General features: G+C 40.8%; 1 protein-coding gene across 6 annotated transcripts in view; it reads left to right on the top strand.

Moving 5' to 3' along the window:
- The window catches only part of c1qtnf1 (C1q and TNF related 1), a 39619-nt gene that overhangs the window by 3747 nt on the left and 13525 nt on the right, over positions 1-22347 (top strand). For 2 of the 6 annotated variants that reach the window (XM_036960460.1, XM_021581045.2), the window contains exon 3: positions 13418-13494. The exons of 3 other annotated variants lie outside the window; for them this stretch is intronic. The gene's annotated coding sequence lies outside the window, so the exon portion shown is untranslated. Of the gene's footprint in view, positions 1-11782; positions 12316-13417; positions 13495-22347 lie in introns of those variants that run through there. One more of the 6 variants, XM_021581049.2, reaches the window with a different exon arrangement.

Genomic DNA, 22347 nt, shown 5'->3' on the forward strand with positions numbered 1-22347 from the left:
AGTATACAGCCCTGTACTCACTGGTAGAGTATACAGGCATGTACTCACAGGTGAACTGGGAACAGCAAGGAGTCATCAGGCCAGGTAGTCCTGAGGCATGGTCCTAGGGCTCAGGTCCTCCGAGAGAGCGCGAGAGAGAGAGAGAAAAAAGAGAGTAAAAGAGAGAATTATAGAGAGTATACTTAAATTCACACAGGACACCGGATAAGACAGGAGAAATACTCCAGATATAACAGAGTGACCCTAGCCCCCCGACACATAAACTATTGCAGCATAAATACTGGAGGCTGAGACAGGAGGGGTCGGGAGACACTGTGGCCCGGCGATACCCCCGGGCAGGGCCAAACAGGCAGGACATAACCCCACCCACTTTGCCAAAGCACAGTCCCCACACCACTAGAGGGATATCTTCAACCACCAATTTACTATCCGGAGATAAGGCCGCGCATAGCCCACGAAGATCTCCCCCACGGCACGAACCCAAGGTGGCGCGCCAACCCGGGCAGGAAGATCAAGTCAGTAACTCAACCCACTCAAGTGACGCACCCTTCCTATGGACGACATGGAAGAGCACCAGTAAGCCAGTGACTCAGCCGCCATTAATAGGGTTTGAGGCAGAGAATCCCAGTGGAGCGAGGGGAACAGTTCAGGCAGAGACAGCAAGGGCGGTTCATTGCTCCAGTGCCTTTCCATTCACCTTCACACTCCTGGGTCAGACTACACTCAATCATAGGACCTACTGAAGAGATAAGTCTTCTATAAAGACTTAAATGGTGAAACCGAGTCTGCATCTCTCACATGGATTGGCAGACCATTCCATAAAAATTGAGCTCTATAGGAGAAAGCCCTGATTTCAGCTGTTTGCTTAGAAATTCTAGGGACAGTAAGGAGGCCTGTGTCTTGTGACCGTAGCGTATGTGGAGGTATGTACGGCAGGACCAAAACGGAAAGATAGGTAGGAGCATGCCAATGTAATGCTTTGTAGGTTAGCAGTAAAACCTTGAAATCAGCCCTAGCCTTAACAGGAAGCCAGTGTAGAGAGGCTAGCACTGGAATAATATGATCACATTTTTTGGTTCTAGTCAAGATTCTAGCAGCCGTGTTTAGCACTAACTGAAGTGTATTTAGTTCTTTATCCGGGTAGCCGGAAAGTAGAGAATTGCAGTAGTCTAATCTAGAAGTGACAAAAGCATAGATACATTTTTATGCATGATTTTGGACAGAAAGTTTCTAATATTTGCAATGTTATGTAGATGGAAAAAGCTGTCCTTGAAACAGTCTTTATAAGTTCGTCAAAAAAGAGATCAGGGTCCAGAGTAACGGCGAGGTCCTTCAGTTTTATTTGAGACGACTGTACAACCATCAAGATTAATTGTCAGAGTCAACAGAAGATTTCTTTGTTTCTTGGGTCCTAGAACTAGCATCTCTGTTTTGTCCGAGTTTAAATGTAGAACATTTGCCGCCATCCACTTCCTTATGTCTGAAACACAGGTTTCCAGGGAGGGCAATTTTGGGGCTTCACCATGTTTCATCAAAATGTACAGCTGTGTGTTGTCCGCATAGCAGTGAAAGTTAACATTAAGTTTCCGAATGACATCACCAAGAGGTAAAATATATAGTGAAAACAATAGTGGTCCTAAAACGGAGCCTTGAGGAACACCAACATTTACAGTTGATTTGTCAGAGGACAAACCATCTACAGAGACAAACTGATATCTTTCCGACAGATAAGATCTAAACCAGGCCAGAACTTGTCCGTGTTGACCAATTTAGGTTTCCAATCTCTCCAAAAGAATGTGGTGATCAATGGTATCAAAAGCAGCACTAAGGTTTAAGAGCACGAGGACAGATGCAGAGCCTCGGTCTGACGCCATTAAAATATAATTTACCACCTTCACAAGTGCAGTCTCAGTCCTATGATGGGGTCTAAAACCAGAGTGAAGCGTTTCGTATACATTGTTTGTCTTCAGGAAGGCAGTGAGTTGCTGCGCAAGCAGCTTTTTCAACATTTTTTGAGAGGAATGGGAGATTCGATATGGGCCAATTTAGTTTATTATATTTTCTGGGTCAAGGTTTGGCTTTTTCAAGAGAGGCTTTATTACTGCCACTTTTAGTGAGTTTGGTACACATCCGGTGGATAGGGAGCCGTATATTATGTTCAACATAGGAGGGCCAAGCACAGGAAGCAGCTCTTTCAGTAGTTTAGTTGGAATAGGGTCCAGTATACAGCTTGAAGGTTTAGAGGCCATTACTATTTTCATCAATGTGTCAAGAGATATAGTATTCAGAAACTTGAGTTTCTCCCTTGATCCTAGGTCCAGACCTTCCTAGGACCATGTAAATGTCCTCTATCAAATAAACTTGTATTTGCCTCCCTCTGGTGGTTGACTGCATAATTACATCCATTTATATACTGCAACATTATGTCAAAGGGGCGGTCCATAGAAAAACATTTATCCAGCTTGACTGCTTCACAGCACAGACATGGGAAAGCAATTGCTGAATTTGTCTCAAGCATGCAGATACATAACTTTCATAGTTCTACGATAAAGAATAAAACCTACACACTTCCTAAAACCTAAAATAAGTAAAGAAGTAATTTTGTGTGGAAGTCAAACATTTGTTTTACGTTGGAGGCAGACACATTGTATATGGTTAGAATTATATAATTGAGCCCTTTACATAGCTCTCCTTCCCTTGTCTATAGGAGGGACCAACGCTGTTAAACTGGTCCAAATGTTGATTTAGACGTTCACAAATGTAACACATTTTGAGTACCACTATCGTCATGATATGTTTGGCAAAGTAATGAAGAAGATGACATATTTTGGGTAGATGATCCAACAACAGATTATAACTATATATGGACATATTCCATCCTTCCACTTGACATTGTGTCTTCAATGTTTTTGGACTACTTCCAAACTTGAAATCCACTTGGATTTACACTTTTTGGACTCTCCTCGGCCCAGTGTAGTACTTGCCACCCTCCCGGCTTTCCACCGTCCTGTACTGGAAAATACATCCCCTCCAAGGTGCTTCTCTCCTGGCTATCATTCTGGTAACATGGCCTCCGTTGCATTGCTGCTTTGATGGACCCCAGCATTTAATTGCCACTCTCTCCCTGCTGTAGATTTCTTCGCCACTTTTGTGCCTTGGTTGTGTTTAGTGTGGGTCCTAGTGCTGGCTGGAGTTTAGTCTGTGGTTGTGTTCTGGCTTGCTGCCTATAACTGTGGTGATCCTACGAACTGTGAGATTAAATCTAACTAACTATCACACTGTGTGGAGTGATTGACTTTTAGCTGATTCCTCAACAACATATTCAGATAAAATAGCTGTGCATCGACCCTCCCCATCCAACCTGACAGAGCTTGAGAGGTTCCCAAAATGTGTACCAAGCTTGTGGCGTCATACCCAAGAAGACTCAAGGCTGTAATCTCTACCAAAGGTGCTTCAACAAAGTGCTCAGTAAAGGGTCTGAATATTGGATATCAGAGCAGTGGTAACTCACCAGCACTCCTTGCGTTACAACCAGGTATATGACTTTCCCAAAGCGGATCTTTTGTTCGCACCCCCCAGGGCAATTGAACTGATTCCAGAGGCCAACCCAAAACAACGTCGCGGAGGAGAGGTACTCGGAGTGGTCTTCTAGTCCAACTTAGGAGACACGCACACCACCCACCGCTCCTGAGTATATTACTCGCTAATGTTCATTCTCTGGATAATAAAGTTGATGAGCTCAGGGCGAGGGTCTCTTTCCAGAGAGACATCAGGGATTGTAACATACTCTGTTTCATGGAAACAAGGCTCTCTCGGGATATACTGTCTAAGTCGGTCCAGCAAGTTGGATTTTAAGTTCATCGCGTAGACAGGAATAAATATCTCTCCAGGAAGAAGGGCGGGGTGTAAGTATCATGATTAACAACTCATGGTGTACTTGTGATAACATACAGGAACTTAAGTCCTTTTGTTCACCTGACCTAGAATACCTCACAATCAAATGCCAACCGTATTATCTCCCAAGATAATTTTCTTCGGTTATAGTCACGGCTGTGTATATCCCCCCTCAAGCCGATACCACGACGGCCATCAAAGAACTTCACTGGACTTTGTGCAAACTGGAAACCACATATCCTGAGGCTACTGTTAATGTAGCTGGAGATTTTAACAAAGAAAATTTGAGGATAAGGCTGCCGAAGTTCTATCAACACATTGACTGTAGTACTGTTGCTGCTAAAACACTCGACCACACTACTCCAACTTCTGGGATGCCTACAAGGCCCTCCCCCGCCCTCCTTTCGGCAAATCTGACCATGACTCCATTTTGCTCCTCCCTTCCTATAGGCGAAACTAAAACAGGAAGTATCCGTGCTAAGGACTATTCAACGCTGGTCTGACCAATCGGAATCCACACTTCAAGATTGTTTTGATCACTCGAACTGGGATATGTTCCGGGCAGCATTCGAGAATAATCTCGACGTATATACTGATACGGTGACTGAATTTAACAAGAGAGATGTTGTACCCACTGTGACTATTAAAACCTACCCTAATCAGAAACTGTGGCTAGATGGCAGCATTCGCGCAAAACTGAAAGCGCGAACCACCGCATGTAACCATGGCAAGGTGACTAGGAATATGGCAGAATACAAACACTGTAGTTATTCCCTACGCAAGGCAATGAAACAGGCAAAACACCAGTACAGAGACAAAGTTAAATTGCAATTCAAGGGCTCAGACACAAGACGTATGTGGCAGGGTCTACAGACAATCATGGACTACAAAAGGAAAACCAGCCACGTCGCGGACAGCAACTTCTTGCTTCTGGACAAGCTAAACACCTTCTTCGCCCACTTGGAGGATAGCACAGTGCCACCGACACGGCCCGCTACCAAGGACTGTGGGCTATCCTTCACCGTGGCCGACGTGAGTAAGACATTTAAGCGTGTTAACCCTCGCAAGGCTGCCGGCCCAGGAGTCCTCAGAGCATGCACAGACCAGCTTGATGGTGTGTTTACGGACATTTTCAATCTCTCCCTATCCCAGTCTGCTATCCCCACATGCTTCAAGATGGCCACCATTGTTCCTGTACCCAAGAAAGCAAAGATAACTGAACTAAATGACTATCGCCCCGTAGCACTCAATTCTGTCATCATGAAGTGCTTTGAGAGACTAATCAAGGATCATATCACTTCTAACTTACCTATCACCCTAGACTCAGTTCACTTTGCTTACCACCCCAATATATCCACAGACGATGCAATCACCATCACACTGCACACTGCCCTATCCCATCTGGACAAGGAGAATACTTAAGAATGTAGTTCATTGACTATAGCTCAGCATTGAACACCATAGTACCCTCCAAGCTCATCATTAAGCTCGAGGCCCTGGGACTGAACCCCGCCCTGTGCAACTGGGTTCTGGACTTCATGACGGGCCTCCCCCAGGTGGTGAAGGTAGGAAACAACATCTCCACTTCGCTGATCCTCAACACTGGGTCCCCAGAAGGGTGCGTGCTCAGCCCCCTCCTGAACTCCCTGTTCACACATGACTGCATGGCCAAGCACATCTCCAACTCAATCATCAAGTTTGCAGACAACACAACAGTAGTAGGCTTGATTACCAACAATGACAAGACAGCCTACAGGGAGGAGTTGAGGGCTCTGGGAGCGAGGTGCTAGGAAAATAGCCTCTCACTCAACATCAACAAAACAAAGGAGATGATTGTGGACTTCAGGAAACAGCAGAGGGAGCACCACCCTATCAACATTGACAGGACCACAGTGGAGAATGTGGAAAGCTTCAAGTACGTTGGTGTATACATCACTGACAAACTGAAATGGTCCACCCACACAGACAGTGTGGTGAAGAAGGCGCAAAAGCGCCTCTTCAACCTCAGGAGGCTGAGGAAATTTGGCTTGGCACCTGAAACCCTCACAAACTTTTACAGCCCAACGCATCACCGGGGGCAAACAACCTACCCTCTAGGACACCTCCAGCACCGATGTCACAGGAAGGCCAAAAAGATCATCAAGGACAACCGCCACCCGAGCCACTGCCTGCATCAAAAGGTGCATCAAAGCTGCGACCAAGAGACTGAAAAACAGCATCTATCTCAAGGCCATCAGACTGTTAAATAGACATCACTTGCACATTAGAGGCTGCTGACTATGTACATAGACTTGAAATCTCTTGCCACTTTAATTAATGGAACACTAGTCACTTAAATAATGTTTACATATCTTGCAGTACTCATCTCATATGCATATACTGTATTCTATACTATTCTACTGTATCTTAGTCTACATTGCTCATCCATATATTTATATATTCTTAATTCCATTCCTTTACTTAGATTTGTGTGTATTGGGTATATGTTGTGAAATTGTTAGATATTACTTTTTAGATTTTACTGCACTGTCGGAGCTAGAAACACAAGCATTTCGCTACACCCACAACAACATCTGCTAAACACGTGTATGTGACCAATACAATTGGATTTGTAAAACGAGATGATGCATGGGTAAAGGCCAGGAGCACATGCTTGGCCCAGACTGGCAAGCTTTTAAGCAATTGAGGAATCATTGTGTAAAACCAATCAAAAAGGCTACATCTGAATATTATGTAACCGCTCTTCCATATTGTAATGGGAACCCGGCTAAATTATGGGAAACTGTCAAATTCCTGAAGGGTTCTACTTCCTCCTCTCTACAACAACAAATGAATTCAAACACTGGCCTCATTACTGAAAAAAAATGCCTGGTGCCGTTCAGGCAATTTAAAGTATTGATTCGGGATTAATTTGTGGATGAATATAACATTTTTTTCTGGGTGATTTGTGCTTACCATGACTGTGTTTTTGTTTTCGTCTGCCTGTCTGTCTGTCTGCCTGTCTGCCTGCCTGCCTGCCTGTCTGCCTGTCTGTCTGTCTGCCTGTCCGTCTGTCTACAGTACCAGTCAAAAGTTTGGACACACCTACTCATTCAAGGGTTTTTCTTATTTACATTTTTTTTTTCCTACATTGTAGAATAATAGTGAAGACATCAACATTATGAATTAACACATATGGAATCATGTAGGAACCAAAAAAGTGTTAAACAAATCAAAATATATTTTAGATTTTAGATTCTTCAAAGTAGCCACCCTTTGCCTTGATGACAGCATTGCACACTCTTGGGGTAGTCACTTTTTTCAATTAACAGGCGTGCCTTGTTAAAAGTAAATTTGTGGAATATCTTTCCTTCTTAATGCGTTTGAGCCAATCAGTTGTATTGTGACAATGTAGGGTGGATATACAGAAGATAGTCCTATTTCGTTAACCTCTCTGGGATATGTGGGACGCTCATTAACCTCTCTGGGATATGTGGGATGCCCGTTAACCTCTCTGGGATATGTGGGACGCTTGCCAAAAGCCAGGGAAAATGCAGAGCGCCAAATTCAGAGCACCAAAAGAAAATGAAGAAAGAGCCAAAAATAAATTACAATAAAAATCAAACTTTCATTAAATCACACATGCAAGACAGCAAATTAAAGCTACACTTGTTGTGAATCCAGCCAACATTTCACATTTCAAAAAGGCTTTTCGGCGAAAGCAAACGATGCTATTGTCTGAGGATAGCACCTCTGTAAACAAAGAGAGAAACCATATTTCAACCCTGCAGGCGCGACACAAAACGCAGAAATAAAAATATAATTCATGCCTTACCTTTGACGAGCTTCTTTTGTTGGCACTCCAATATGTCCCATAAACATCACAAATGGTCCTTTTGTTCGATTAATTCCGTCGATATATATCCAAAATGTCCATTTATTTGGCACGTTTGATCCAGAAAAACACCGGTTCCAACTTGTGCAACGTGACTACAATATCTCAAAAGTTACCTGTAAACTTTGCCAAGAACAGCTCAAATAAGAAAAGAAACGACAGTCCATCATTACTTTAAGACATGAAGTAATGATAACAAGCAACACCCAAACATGACGGAGAGTAAGACAGGGGAACCTATCTCAAAACGACAACGTGACTCTTCTACTGTCACAGACGATTTAATCTTTCCATATTTTTTTTAGAAATTACATTGGTCACCCAAAACATTTGTAAAGTGTAAGTATCCCAAACTTTAGATGAGGCCCCCCCAAAATAATTAACTACTGTTTAATAAATGGTTTATAAGGATCTATATCAAACATCTTATGACTGGATTAATAAAATATAAACAAACTATTTACTAATCTGTTATAAATGCTTTATTACGTTGAGCTATTATAAAGCGCTACCAATACCTGTATGTATCTGTATTTTCTAAACACAACTGTATAAAAGTATGTTATATTTTAGTTTGACACATTTATCATTAGAATATCATATACAAGTAACAAGATAGATGTTTATGTATCTGTAGTCCATCTTTACACACACACACACACACACACACACACACACACACACACACACACACACACACACACACACACACAGCCGGAGTTCCCTGGAGATATGGGAAGCAATAACACTATGGGTTATGCAACACAGTTTACAGTAAGGTCAGGACTGTGGTTGGAGATTTACAATTTTTCTCATGTTCCCTAAACTTGCTGGTCCGAAGCGTATGTCCGTGTGTGTATGCATGTGTGTGTGTGTATGTACAGTGTGTGTGTGTGCGTGCATATATACAGTGTTTGTGCACATATACAGCATGTTTGTGTGTCTGCCACTGTAGTGTAAACATCTCTGGAGGGGATCCGGAGGAAAGAGGGGGGATGGTTAGGAAGATATCGGAAGTGGGATTGTAAACATGATAGGGGCTTGAAGAGGAACACCAACTCAAACACAAAATGAGGAATCGTCCTTTGTTCAAAATCATGTCTGTCTTATGAGAAAACTCAGAAAGTGCATACTTTAGTATTTGAACACTGGTTTTGTTAGATATCAGCTTTGAATATTACAGATCTATATTGCTAACATGATTTAGGAGAGTCATAAAGTGATGTCTGGTTTGCTGTAAATAGTCACTCACAACCACTGTTTCCAATAAACAACAATGAGTTACATGGTCAAGGAAAAGTATACAGGGCCAATTCTGGAGCCAAGTGTGTGTGTTGTCTTGATGATTATGTAAAGAGTGGTTAGTGGTGATTCATGTATGTTTACACAAGAGTAAGATGGGATAAAATAGTTTTGGACTATTTTAGCCCATCTTACTGTTGTGTAAACACACATAAATCACCAATAACCACTCTTTACATAATCATCAAGACAACACAACACACACTTAGCTCCAGAATGTTTGGTTATAGATGACAAAACAAGACAACCATTCCAAAAATGAACAGATATTCCTGTGAGCTGAATGAAATGTGAGTCTTTGTTGTTTGAGCATTGGGCAATTCCATCCCTCTTTTTCTTCAAAGTCAACCTCTGCGTCCCAAATTGCACACGCTTCCCTATATAGTGCATTACTTTTGTCCAGGGCCCATAGGGCTCTGGTCAAAAGTAGTGCACCGTGAAGGGAATAGGATGCCATTTGGGACGTAGACTCTGTCTCTATTGATTGCCCCGTCCTACTCCTTCCGGATTAGAGAGAGGGGAGAACTAATCAGAGTGCAGAGGGTAGACCTGGGCTTGCATCCCAAATGGCACCCTATTCCCTATATAGTGTATTACTTTTAGCCAGAGGGAATAGGGTGCCATTTGAGACAGATCCACTGCTCTGAACAAATAGAGGTTATAGTGTTAGAGGTCAGGGGTCATAGACTGAACAAATCAGATTAGCTAGGCGATTAGAGTTTCAGCTGTGGTCACAATGCCTTTGAACCATAGGCATCATGTCCATAGGCGCACAAGGGCACATGCCCCCTTAGATATGTCCTGTTTAAAAAAAAGTCAGCTGTTAAATGAATTACTAAACTAAATTATTATTTTTATAATTTATAAAGATTTGTCATCTGTATTTTGCGAAGGGGGCACACTGACCGGACCAGGCAAAGTGTACCCCCTCCCTATTCTCCCAGTAAGTGGTTCCTTCTAAGGTGCACCATGGAGCAAAGATATGCTAGGCAGCGAGCTAGATAATCTAATGCATGCAGACAGTGTCGTCAGGGGAGGAGAGAGTGTCAAGTGACACACACATTATTTGATTTGATTTTAACTGCCAGTGATGGGCAGGACTCGCAGGAGGTGTGTTTGTAAATTAATTTGATCAATTTATGTAGCATACAGAGCTCACCGGCTTGTTGTCCTAAAAAAACGGAAATTAGTTACCTCTGGTTCGTTCAGGAAAAACAATGGGGAAAGAATAGGTTTTTGCGATAAATGCCGAAAATAAGGTCTGAGGTTAACACAGGCTTAGGAAATCTTATACGTTTTGTTCTATGAGATAATATCAGTCAGTTAACAATTACATTTATGAAATACGAATCATTTTATGTGCTTTGTGCTTTTTTGTATTACAGAAATACTTCAAAATTCACAAAAGGTTACATTAGCTGGTGAAGATTATCTCACAAAACATATAAGATCTCCTAAGCCTGTGTTTACCACAGACCTAATTTTCAGCGTTTATCCAAAAACCCTACAAAAACTCAATACATTTTCCCATAGCCTTTGTCCAACGAATCATGGTGGAGATAGTGCCTACAAAAAGACGCCATTACTATTTATCTCTATTTATTCCTTCTTGATGAATAAATAAAACCAAAACGTTTTGTTGTTTCACTGTAATACTAGCCACATAGCAATTTTATGAAGTTGACTTTAGCTAGCTAGCTAGAGAGGTTCCCAAACTCCCAACCTCACACTGTAACAAATTGTTGTAGATTTACAGCATTTTATTTTACAGATAGCTACTGTAATTATATATTACAGTACAGTACTGTAAAGTGCAATGCATTATGCGGGCTCAATGGCATTCCACTATACTAATTCTAGAAATACAGCAGTCAGGTGTTCCAGTAATATGTTGTAAATTTGTGCTACATTAAAGGTCCTGTAAATCTACAGTAATTTACTGGCTTCTGTGCTGCCTAAAGGCTACTGTGCTACCAGTTAGAGTATCTTGTTTAACTATCTTCGCTGGCACGCATGCTTGCAAGGTTGCTAGACTTTAGAAAATACAAAAATGTCTTTAATTATGGGGTTATGTTGCTATATACCAGTGTTGCAGTTGTAATAAACTCTTCTAAGGCGTAAAAGTTCTTACAGAATCAATGTACATAATTCATTCAAATGACAATTGAACAGGTAAAGAGATATGCTTAGATAACCTATGTAGAAAATTATACATATTTTTACATAGAATTAGGCATAATGAATATGGCTTTGGATTTAGAGCTGTTTCAGGGGTTTGAAAAATGCTTCCGGACCAGCCCCCCTCCATCCTCACATACCTCGTGCCCCCTCTAAAATCATAGGTGCATGATGCCGCTGCTTTGAACTTCTCCAGACGCACCAGCAAGATTATTGTGCTCTTGAGGAGATCCAGTCTCACACCCATGCATGAAAACACACACACACACAAACTGATGATACTTTTGATATCTTCTGTCTTGTTTCATTCGCTGGTGTCTTTTCTTTCTTCTTCCATCCTTTGTTAACAACGTAGCTACTGTTTATCTATTCTTAGACTTGTACCTTATCAGACCGTGTATAAACCTCCTCGGCCAGTACAAACAGTCCCTTCTATTTGTGTTGATTGTCTGTTCTCTGGTTGCATCCCAAATGGCACCCTATTCCCTTTTTAGTACACTTATGTTAACCAGGGCCCATAGGGGTTAAAAGTAGTTCACCATATAGGGAATAGGGCACCATTTGGGACGCAACCTCTGTCTGATTTACTACCACAGTGGTTCACAGATATTTTGTTCAATGGTTAATTGGTAGTAGTGTTCTGTCTGGCCTGTTGACTTCAAAAGCACAGCTCTACTTACTGAATGTGTATATGTGTGTGTGTGTGTGTGGGTGGGTGCGTGTGTGCGTGTGTGTGTCTGTGCCACATATTTGTGTGTGCTGATGTGGTTGTGTGTGATGCTATGTTTTCTAAAGTGGTTGCTTTAAAAGCTGACCGCATGGCTTCGTTTTGGAAAACCATTTCAACCACATCGCATCACAGGAAACAAAATCAAACCCTGAAACAGTGACCCCCAGGTTAAAAGCGGCTGTGATGCTAGCAATTACCTTGTTACGGAGAGAGGAGAGTGTGTTTGTGTGTGCGTGCATGCATATGTGTGTGTGTGTGTTGTAATTCCAGACTTTAGAGGGATACGATCTCCTAATTGGATAAGAAAAACAATCAAGCCCTACCATTACACTGAAAGGTAATGCTCTACCCTGTATTTCACTGAATGGATCACAGGCAATTGACCACTTCCTTTGATAATGGACAGTCTAGTCCCAAATGGCACTCTATTGCATTTATAGAGCACTGATTTTGACCATGGGCCACTACTGTACATAGGGAATAGGGTGCCATTTGGTACTCACACTCTGGTAAAACGCAGTGAAACTTTCTGTCAAATTGCAGAGGAAGTCATTATTTGATTGAGGATAAAAAAGATCAGTGGCCATTTAAGTGAGTGGCTGTTTTAAAGTGGATTTTTAAGGTTAGGGTTATGTCCTCTCGTCATTATATTTGTAGATGCATCGCAGTCTAAATATCATATATTGCATTGTATTGCATTGTATTACAACTTATTGTATGACGTTGCAATATTTCTTGTTATGTCTATATCAAATATACACTGAGTGTACAAAACATTAAGAACACCTTCCTAATATTGAGTTGTATCCACCTTGCCCTCGTTGGGGCGTGGACTCTACAAGGTGTCGAAGCATTACACAGGGATGCTGGCCCTTGTTGACGCCAATGTTTCCCACAGTTGTCAAGTTGGCTGGATGTCATTTGGGTGGTACCGGTTCCGGGTCTTGACACAAACCGGTGTGCCTGGCACCCCCTGAATGGCACACATACACAATCCCTGTCTCAAGGCTTAAAAATCCTTCTTTAACCTGTCTCCTCCCCTTCATCTACATTGATTGAAGTAGATTTAAGTGACATCAATAAGGGATCATAGCTTTCACCTGGATTCACCAGGTCAGTCTATTTCATGGAAAGCGCAGGCATTCTTAATGTTTTGTACATTCAGTGTATGTCTATATTCAATGTCAAAACAGCAGCAGACAAAAATACACATACTGTGAGAAACAAATACAATGCCAGGAGCCATAATACAATGCCAGGAGCCATAAAGTGCCATAAAAAATATACCATATACTTTTAGACCACTAGAATAGCCTTAAATAGTTGCCAAAAATATGTGCTGCCTGTACACACACACTCTCCTTGATATGTATGGAAAAACAACATCCCATACATACTTGAGCAGTCATCTGACTCTGACCCTTTCTCTCATCCCATAGTCCTGATCCAAAGAGTAACATCACATTCCTATCAAGGATAAGAGAGCAGTGACCCTTAACTTGACCTTTGGATTCAGGTAATCTTCAAACACACTGTATCTGATCTTCAGGGCGGTCCGAGGGAGTTCGGTTATCACTACCTTAAAGCTAGAATCCTTAATGAAACAAAAACAAAGTGGCCAACCTGCCGCTGTTTTGGTAAAAAGGTGAGGGATGGGCCTGGAGAAATGTAACCACTGTCAAATGCATAGACAACGCTATGGATGCAAGGACTGACCATCCATGATATCGAAATTCTAGTTATGTTGGAGGTGACTATAACTATTTGAATGCAGATCCCCGAAACTTTAAATACAACTCTGCGAAAGCAACTACGTAAAAAAATATATTTGAGTACAGATCTCAGGTGACTACTTGTTAAAACTTTTTGAATACAGATCTGAGAAAGAAACTGCAAAGGACGTGACTTGAATAGAGCATCAATAGAGCATCAATAGAGCACACACGTCTTATAATAAATATGTCAATCTATCTGACAGTAGATTTATCAGAGAAAGATGCGAAGCATGATAATCTTTGGCTATATTAATTTATTACAATCATCATCATATCAATTCCAACTTGAACTGACATGCAGCCAGGACACTAAAATTGTAAGCTACCTCAATAAGAAACAACATTGTTGCGTTGATCACATCAGAAGATATCCTCCTCGCAAATCTCCAAAATACAACAGCCACAGGACAACTTTGTTTGGACGTTTTAAAAGGACCATTCGCCGAAACTGAAGTGATATAGCTAGCTAATGACCTCCTTTTTCACGTGGAAGAAAAACGGTGGACAGAGTCTGGCTAGCTAGCTGGGGTTTTCTACAAGGAATCTGCCTCCTAAAAAAAGCTTCTCCCAAGTGGCTGTGACACCGACTCCCGTTGCCTGCTGCACTGCTGCTTGGATTCCACCTGGCGATCGGTTCACCGTCTAGCCTGTCTCCCCCTGTCTGGTACAGGTACCCCCGCCACACTCCCTCCTCTCTCCTGAGCTTTTGCTCGCCTCCAGCACTCATGCACTTACACACACACTGCAGACTCTGGTCAAAGATTTAAATAAAAGTAACAAATGATTAGAGAGCAGCAGTAAAATAACAATATTGAGTATATATACAGGGTTTACCAGTACAGAGTTAATGTGCGGGGACACCGGTTAGCCGAGGTAATTGAGGTAATATGTACATGTAGATAGAGTTATTAAAGTGACTATGCATAGATAATAACAGAGAGTAGCAGCAGTGTAAAGAGAGAGGGGGGGGGGGGCAATGCAAATAGTTTGGGTAGCCATTTGATTAGATGTTCAGGAGCCTTATGGCTTGGGGGTAGAAGTTGTTTAGAAGCCTCTTGGACCTAGACTTAGCGCTTTGGTACCGCTTGCCGTACGGTAGCAGAGACAAGTCTATGACTAGAGAGGCTGGATGGCAGGAAGCTTGGCCCAGGTGATGTATTGGGCCGTACACATTATCCTCTGTAGTGCCTTGCAGTCGGAGGCCGAGCAGTTTCCATACCAGGCAGTGATGCAACCAGTCAGGATGCTCTCGATGGTACAGCTGTAGAATCTTCTGAGGATCTGAGGACCCATCACACATGAAACCCATCTAGGGTTTCTGGGAAAATGGTGTTGATTTGAGCCATGACCAGCCTTTCAAAGCACTCCGTGGCTACAGACGTGAGTGCTACGGGTCGGTAGTCATTTAGGCAGGTTATCTTAGTGTTTTTGGGCACAGGGACTATGATGGTCTACTTGAAACATGTTGGTATTACAGACTCCGACAGGGAGAGGTTGAAGTTGTCAGTGAAGACACTTGCCATTTGGTCAGCGCATGCTTTGAGTACACGTCTGGTAATCCGTCTGGCCTTGCGGCCTTGTGAATGTTGACCTGTTTAAAGTTCTTACTCACATCGGCTGCGGCGAGCGTAATCACACAGTCATCCGGAACAGCTGATCCTCTCATGCTTGTTTCAGTGTTACTTGCAGAAGAAGCGAGCATAGAAGTAATTTAGCTCGTCTGGTAGGCTTGTGTTACTGGGCAGCTCTCGGGTGTGCTTCCCTTTGTAGTCTGCAATAGTTTGCAAGCCCTGCCACATCTGACGAGCATCGGAGCTGGTGTAGTACGATTTGATCTTAGTCCTGTATTCATGCTTTGCCTGTTTGATGGGTTGTCGGAGGGCATAGCGGGATTTCTTATAAGCTTCCGGGTTAGAGTCCCGCTCCTTGAAAGCGGCAGCTCTACCCTTTAGCTGAGTGCAAATGTTGCCTGTAATCCATGGCTTCTGGTCGGGGTATGTACGTACAGTCACTGTGGGGATGATGTCATCGATGCACTTATTGATGAAGCCAGTGACTGATGTGGTGTAATCCTCAATGCCATCGGAAGAATCCTGGAACATATTCCTGCCTGTGCTAGGTCTTTTTTTATGTAGTGTTGTGGTGTCTTTCTTGTCGTGATGTGTGTTTTGTCCTATATTTTTAATCCCAGCCCCCGTCCCCGCAGGAGGCCTTTTGCCTTTTGGTAGGCAGTCATTGTAAATAGGAATTTGTTCTTAACTGACTTGCCTAGTTAAATAAACATAAATATATATGTAATAATAACGATCATATCTGATGTACACAATACATTTTTATCTGAACATTCTGTAAATTTCAATTCTCCTGAACAGGCCCCAGGTGTACAAAACCAATGATATTGGAAATTTAATCAAAGCCTATCGGATAACTTGTTTTTAACTAGGACAGAGGAATTTATAACTTAATTTTTCCGACATTACATAGGTACAGCAAATCCCCTTAGTGTATGGGACACTTTTAAAGTGTTCAGTATTCATTTCTAAAACAAAAGCAATGTAGGTCAAAGGAGTCCATACTAACAAAGGAAACAGGTCTAACAGAACAGATGGAGAGCAATAAAAACTGTACCATAGAGGCTCAGAATAGGTTAGAGGAAAAACTAAAATAAATGGTAATATATTATAATATTAAAGCAAACTGGATAGAATATGGGGAGAAATGCACCAAATTCTTTTTTAATCTTCAACATAGAAATGCTACCAAAAATAATTTACTGAAACTTGTTACAAATGATGGAGTTTCCCATGATTCACCAAATTATATTTTGAAAGAGGAAGCAAAGTACTTTAAGCATATGTTTTCATTTCAGTCTCCTCCATCTCCTCTAAATGAAGCTAATTATATAGATTTGTTTCAATTAATAATATAAAATTAACAGCCATACAGAAAGAGTCATGTGAAGGTGAAATTACAGAGGAGGAATTTATTGACGCAATTAAAGCCTTTAAGTCTGGGAAAACTCAAGGGCTGGATGGCATACCAGTTGAGGTATACCAAAACTTTTTTGATATACTCAGAGGACCGTTATTAGCATGTTATAACAACTTCTATGTAAATGGTAGATTATCAGACACTCAACAAGAATGTATGAATGAATTATTACTGAAACAGGATACAAGTGGGAAATATAAAAATTCGAGGCCCGTTACACTTCAGTGTCGTGATGCAGAAATTCTTGCAAAATGTATATTGTTGGACATTATTCATTCTAACCAGACAGGTTTTTTACATGGAGGATACGTTGGAGATAATATAAGTCAAAAACTGGAAACAATAGAACACTGAAAAATCTGGGAAACCAGGACTGCTATTCATTGCTGACTTTGAAAAGGCTTTTTATATAGTACGACTGGAGTTTATATAGAAATGCCTGGAACATTTACATTTTGGAGAATCTCTTCTACAATGGGTTAAAATGATGTATAATAACCCTAGGTGTAAAATAGTAAATGATGGCTACTTCTCAGAAAGTTTCAAACTAGTAAAACAAGGTTGTCCACTATCGCCATATCTATTTATTATGGCCATCAAAAACAGATCCAACAGTAATATCAAGGGATTAGAAATACAGGATTTAAAAACTAAGATGTCATTGTACGCTGATGATTCATGTTTTCTTTTAAATCCACAACCTGGATCCCTCCATAGGGATCTAGATCATTTTTCTAACCTCTCTGGATTACAACCAAATTAATATAGTATCAAATGTACTGTATTACGTATTGGATCACAAAAAAATATACATTTTACATTACCGTGTAGTTTACCAATAAAATGGTCTGATGGTGATGTGGATATACTCGGTATACATCTCCCGAAAGAAAGAAAGGATCTCACTCCAATACATTTTAATAGAAAGTTGGCAAAAATAAATAAGATCTTGCCACCATGAAAAGGTTAAATACCTTTCTATTTGTGGAAAAATCACCCTGATTAACTCTTGAGTAATATCCCAGTTTACCTATTTGCTTATATGCTCTTTTAGTTTTTTAACCCTCCTATTATGTTGCGGGTCAATTTGACCCATTTCCACCTTTGAGTTGTCTAAAATACTAGTTAGCCTCTCCTTTTCTTCATGAAATGAAATTACTTTTCCTAATTTATGGTCATGAACCTAACTTCAAAAGGTGGACACACTGATGTGTTGTGGAATATCTGTGTAGATTTTGTGTACGAACATGATGTTGTGGGTCATTTTGACCAGGAGGCTTTCATGTGTATAGATATTTGCGCAGGTCCAAAATAAACAAGTGTCTTTGATGTATTTTGTTTTGACTGGTTCTGGTTGCACTTTTAGAATTATGTTTGGGTGAAAAGGAGCTTTCCCAAGCTTCATCTCAATGCGAGAGCAACAGATCTCTGATGGATGCAGTGGATACACGTGTTGACAAGAAATGGAAAAGATGCCATTGTCGAAGAGACAATAAAACCAGCACCACTTGTGTAGAATGCAATAAATACATCTGCAGAAAGCACACACGTACATTGTGTTCAACATGTGGAGAGAAAGACTGAGTGTTACTCTTACTGGGAAATACAAAAGGATGCCTACTTGGGGAAAGAGAAAATGCTTGTTCGTGAGAAAGGAAATATGTTTAACAAATAACAAAATTAAACGGGCATATTTATATAATGAATATGAATTTGGGGGGCAGAAATGATTAAATATTAAAGCATTAGACTTCTCACTAAAGGCTTCAGTCATACAAAAGTTATACTTAAATCGGAACTGGTTCTCTAGCAAATTAGTAAGAATGTCTCACCCTATATTCAAGAAAGGCCCTTTTCCCTTTATTCAGATTACAATCTCTCACTTTCAGTTATTTGAAAAGGAAATCATCTCCCAAATATTGCTATTTTTTAAGACAAGCCTTAGAAAGTTGGTTGCAATTTCAATTTAATCCACCAGTGTCATGCCTTGGCCATAGAGAGGCTTTAATTCTCTATTTTGGTTAGGCCAGGGTGTGACTAGCGTGGGCATTCTAGTTTCTTTATTTATATGTTTTCTATTTCGTTGTGTTTGGCCGGGTGTGGTTCTCAATCAGAGACAGCTGTCTATCGTTGTCTCTGATTGAGAACCATACTTAGGTAGCCTTTTTTTCCACCTGTCTTGGTGGGAAGTTGACTTTGTTTAGGTCACATAGCCGTTGAGCTTCACGGTTTGTTTTTGTAGTGTTTATTGTTTTGTTCAGCATTATTTAGATTAAAGAAAAGAAAATGTATGCTCACAACGCTGCACCTTGGTCCTCTCCTTTCAACAGTCGTGACAACCAGAAAAGACAGAACAAGTAATACAACAAATATTGTGGTTAAACTCAAATATACAAATTTTATGATATAATGTTTAAAAAATGTATAATCTCTGTAAATTATATCATAAATACGACTGGTGGAGTTATGTCACACATGCAGACAACAAAAACATGGAAATGTCTGCAATACCCAAAATTACAGCCAACTAATTGCAGCATTACCGCAAAAATGGAAGAGGAAAGTGGAAGGGGGAAAAAGTAAGGAACTTGTCTGTCAACCCTGCATTAAAGACCATAATTGGTTAAAGACAATTGTGATAAATAAAAAAGTTTACCAGTTTCATTTAAGGACCCAAAAAATTGACAGCCGTGCCATATAGATTGCAAAATAGTTGGGAAGAGATTTTTGACGTGCCGATTCCATGGCACATGGTTTATGAACTGATACGCAAAATGACGCCGGATTCAAAACTTAGAATTTTTCTATTTAAATTGTAATACTAAATTCTTGCAAACAATATATTTATTTATATGGGGGATACAATCTTCCCAGCTCTGCAGATTTTGCTGCAAATAGGCAGATTCATTAGATCATTTATTTTGGTACTGTCCATTTGTAGCTTGTTTTTGATCACAGGTCCAGGAAAGCCTGAAGAATTGAAATATTTACCTGGAGCTTACCTTGCAGATAGCACTACTGGGTGATCTCAAAAGTCATAGTCAATAGATCAATAATATAATAATACTTTTAGCGAAAACCTTTGTTTTCAATTTACAATCTGTCGAAACAATGAGAATAGAAAGGTTCAGAACTTTTGTGAAACATCACAGCACAGTTGAAAAATATATGGCAAATAGAAATCCAATATGGATGGTGTTAAGAGATAGACGGGAGGGGTTGAATTGAGCTGAAGGTTGGGACTAATAACTAATAACAACAAGATAACTAATGTGAAAGAACACAGTTTGAAAGCTATTGCAAATAGAAATCAAACTGGATGGACATCAGATATGGATAGGAGAGGTTGAGCGTAGAGGAAGGACAAGAGAAAAACAAACAAAACATAACTATTGTAATAGGTTGTGTCCATAAAATGTGTATAGTATGTATACGCTGGAAATACAGGCCTCAGCGTTGTTGTTCACTAGTTTGCTCCAATTGGGGGAGGGGTGGTGGGTTTGGAGAGTAATAAAGGAAAAATATACATTTTTAAAATATATGCATTTGTATGTATGTATGTATGTATATACAGTGGGGCAAAAAAGTATTTAGTCAGCCACCAATTGTGCAAGTTCTCCCACTTAAAAAGATGAGAGGCCTGTAATTTTTTATCATAGGTACACTTCAACTATGACACAAAATGAGAAAATCAAATTTTTAATGCATTTTTTTGCAAATTATGGTGGAAAATAAGTATTTGGTCAATAACAAAAGTTTATCTCAAGACTTTGTTATATACCCTTTGTTGGCAATGACAGAGGTCAAACGTTTTCTGTAAGTCTTCACAAGGTTTTCACACATTGTTGCTGGTATTTTGGCCCATTCCGCCATGCAGATCTCCTCTAGAGCAGTGATGTTTTGGGGCTGTTGCTGGGCAACACGGACTTTAAACTCCCTCCAAAGATTTTCTATGGGGTTGAGATCTGGAGACTGTCTAGGCCACTGCAGGACCTTGAAATGCTTCTTACGAATCCACTCCTTCGTTGCCCAGGCGGTGTGTTTGGGATCATTGTCATGCTGAAAGACCCAGCCACGTTTCATCTTCAATGCCCTTGCTGATGGAATGAGGTTCTCACTCAAAATCTCCAAATACATGGCCCCATTCATTCTTTCCTTTACACGGATCAGTCATCCTTTGCAGAAAAACAGCCCCAAAGCATGTTTCCACCCCCATGCTTCACAGTAGGTATGGTGTTCTTTGGATGCAACTCAGCATTCTTTGTCCTCCAAACACGACAAGTTGAGTTTTTACCAAAAAGTTATATTTTGGTTTCATCTGACCATATGACATTCTCCCAATCTTCTTCTGGATCATCCAAATGCTCTCTAGCAAACTTCAGACGGGCCTGGACATGTACTGGCTTAAGCAGGGGGACACGTCTGGCACTGCAGGATTTGAGTCCTTGGCGGCATAGTGTGTTACTGATGGTAGGCTTTGTTACTTTGGTCCCAGCTCTCTGCAGGTCATTCACTAGGTCCCCCCGTGTGGTTCTGGGATTTTTGCTCACCGTTCTTGTGATCATTTTGACCCCACGGGGTGAGATCTTGCGTGGAGCCCCAGATCAAAGGAGATTATCAGTGGTCTTGTTTGTCTTCCATTTCCTAATAATTGCTCCCACGGTTGATTTCTTCAAACCAAGCTGCTTACCTATTGCAGATTCAGTCTTCCCAGCCTGGTGCAGGTCTACAATTTTGTTTCTGGTGTCCTTTGACAGCTCTTTGGTCTTGGCTATACTGGAGTTTGGAGTGTGACTGTTTGAGGTTGTGGACAGGTGTCTTTTATAGTGATAACAAGTTCAAACGGGTGCCATTAATACAGGTAACGAGTGGAGGACAGAGGAGCCTCTTAAAGAAGAAGTTACAGGTCTGTGAGAGCCAGAAATCTTGCTTGTTTGTAGTTGACCAAATACTTCCATTTTCCACCATAATTTGCAAATAAATTCATAAAAAATCCTACAATGTGATTTTTGTCTGTCATAGTTGAAGTGTACCTATGATGTGGTGTAATCCTCAATGCCATCGGAAGAATCCTGGAACATATTCCTGCCTGTGCTAGGTCTTTTTTTATGTAGTGTTGTGGTGTCTTTCTTGTCGTGATGTGTGTTTTGTCCTATATTTTTAATCCCAGCCCCCGTCCCCGCAGGAGGCCTTTTGCCTTTTGGTAGGCAGTCATTGTAAATAGGAATTTGTTCTTAACTGACTTGCCTAGTTAAATAAACATAAATATATATGTAATAATAACGATCATATCTGATGTACACAATACATTTTTATCTGAACATTCTGTAAATTTCAATTCTCCTGAACAGGCCCCAGGTGTACAAAACCAATGATATTGGAAATTTAATCAAAGCCTATCGGATAACTTGTTTTTAACTAGGACAGAGGAATTTATAACTTAATTTTTCCGACATTACATAGGTACAGCAAATCCCCTTAGTGTATGGGACACTTTTAAAGTGTTCAGTATTCATTTCTAAAACAAAAGCAATGTAGGTCAAAGGAGTCCATACTAACAAAGGAAACAGGTCTAACAGAACAGATGGAGAGCAATAAAAACT

The sequence above is a fragment of the Oncorhynchus mykiss genome, chromosome 23 (assembly GCF_013265735.2).
Source record: "Oncorhynchus mykiss isolate Arlee chromosome 23, USDA_OmykA_1.1, whole genome shotgun sequence".
Taxonomy (NCBI): Eukaryota; Metazoa; Chordata; class Actinopteri; order Salmoniformes; family Salmonidae; genus Oncorhynchus; species Oncorhynchus mykiss.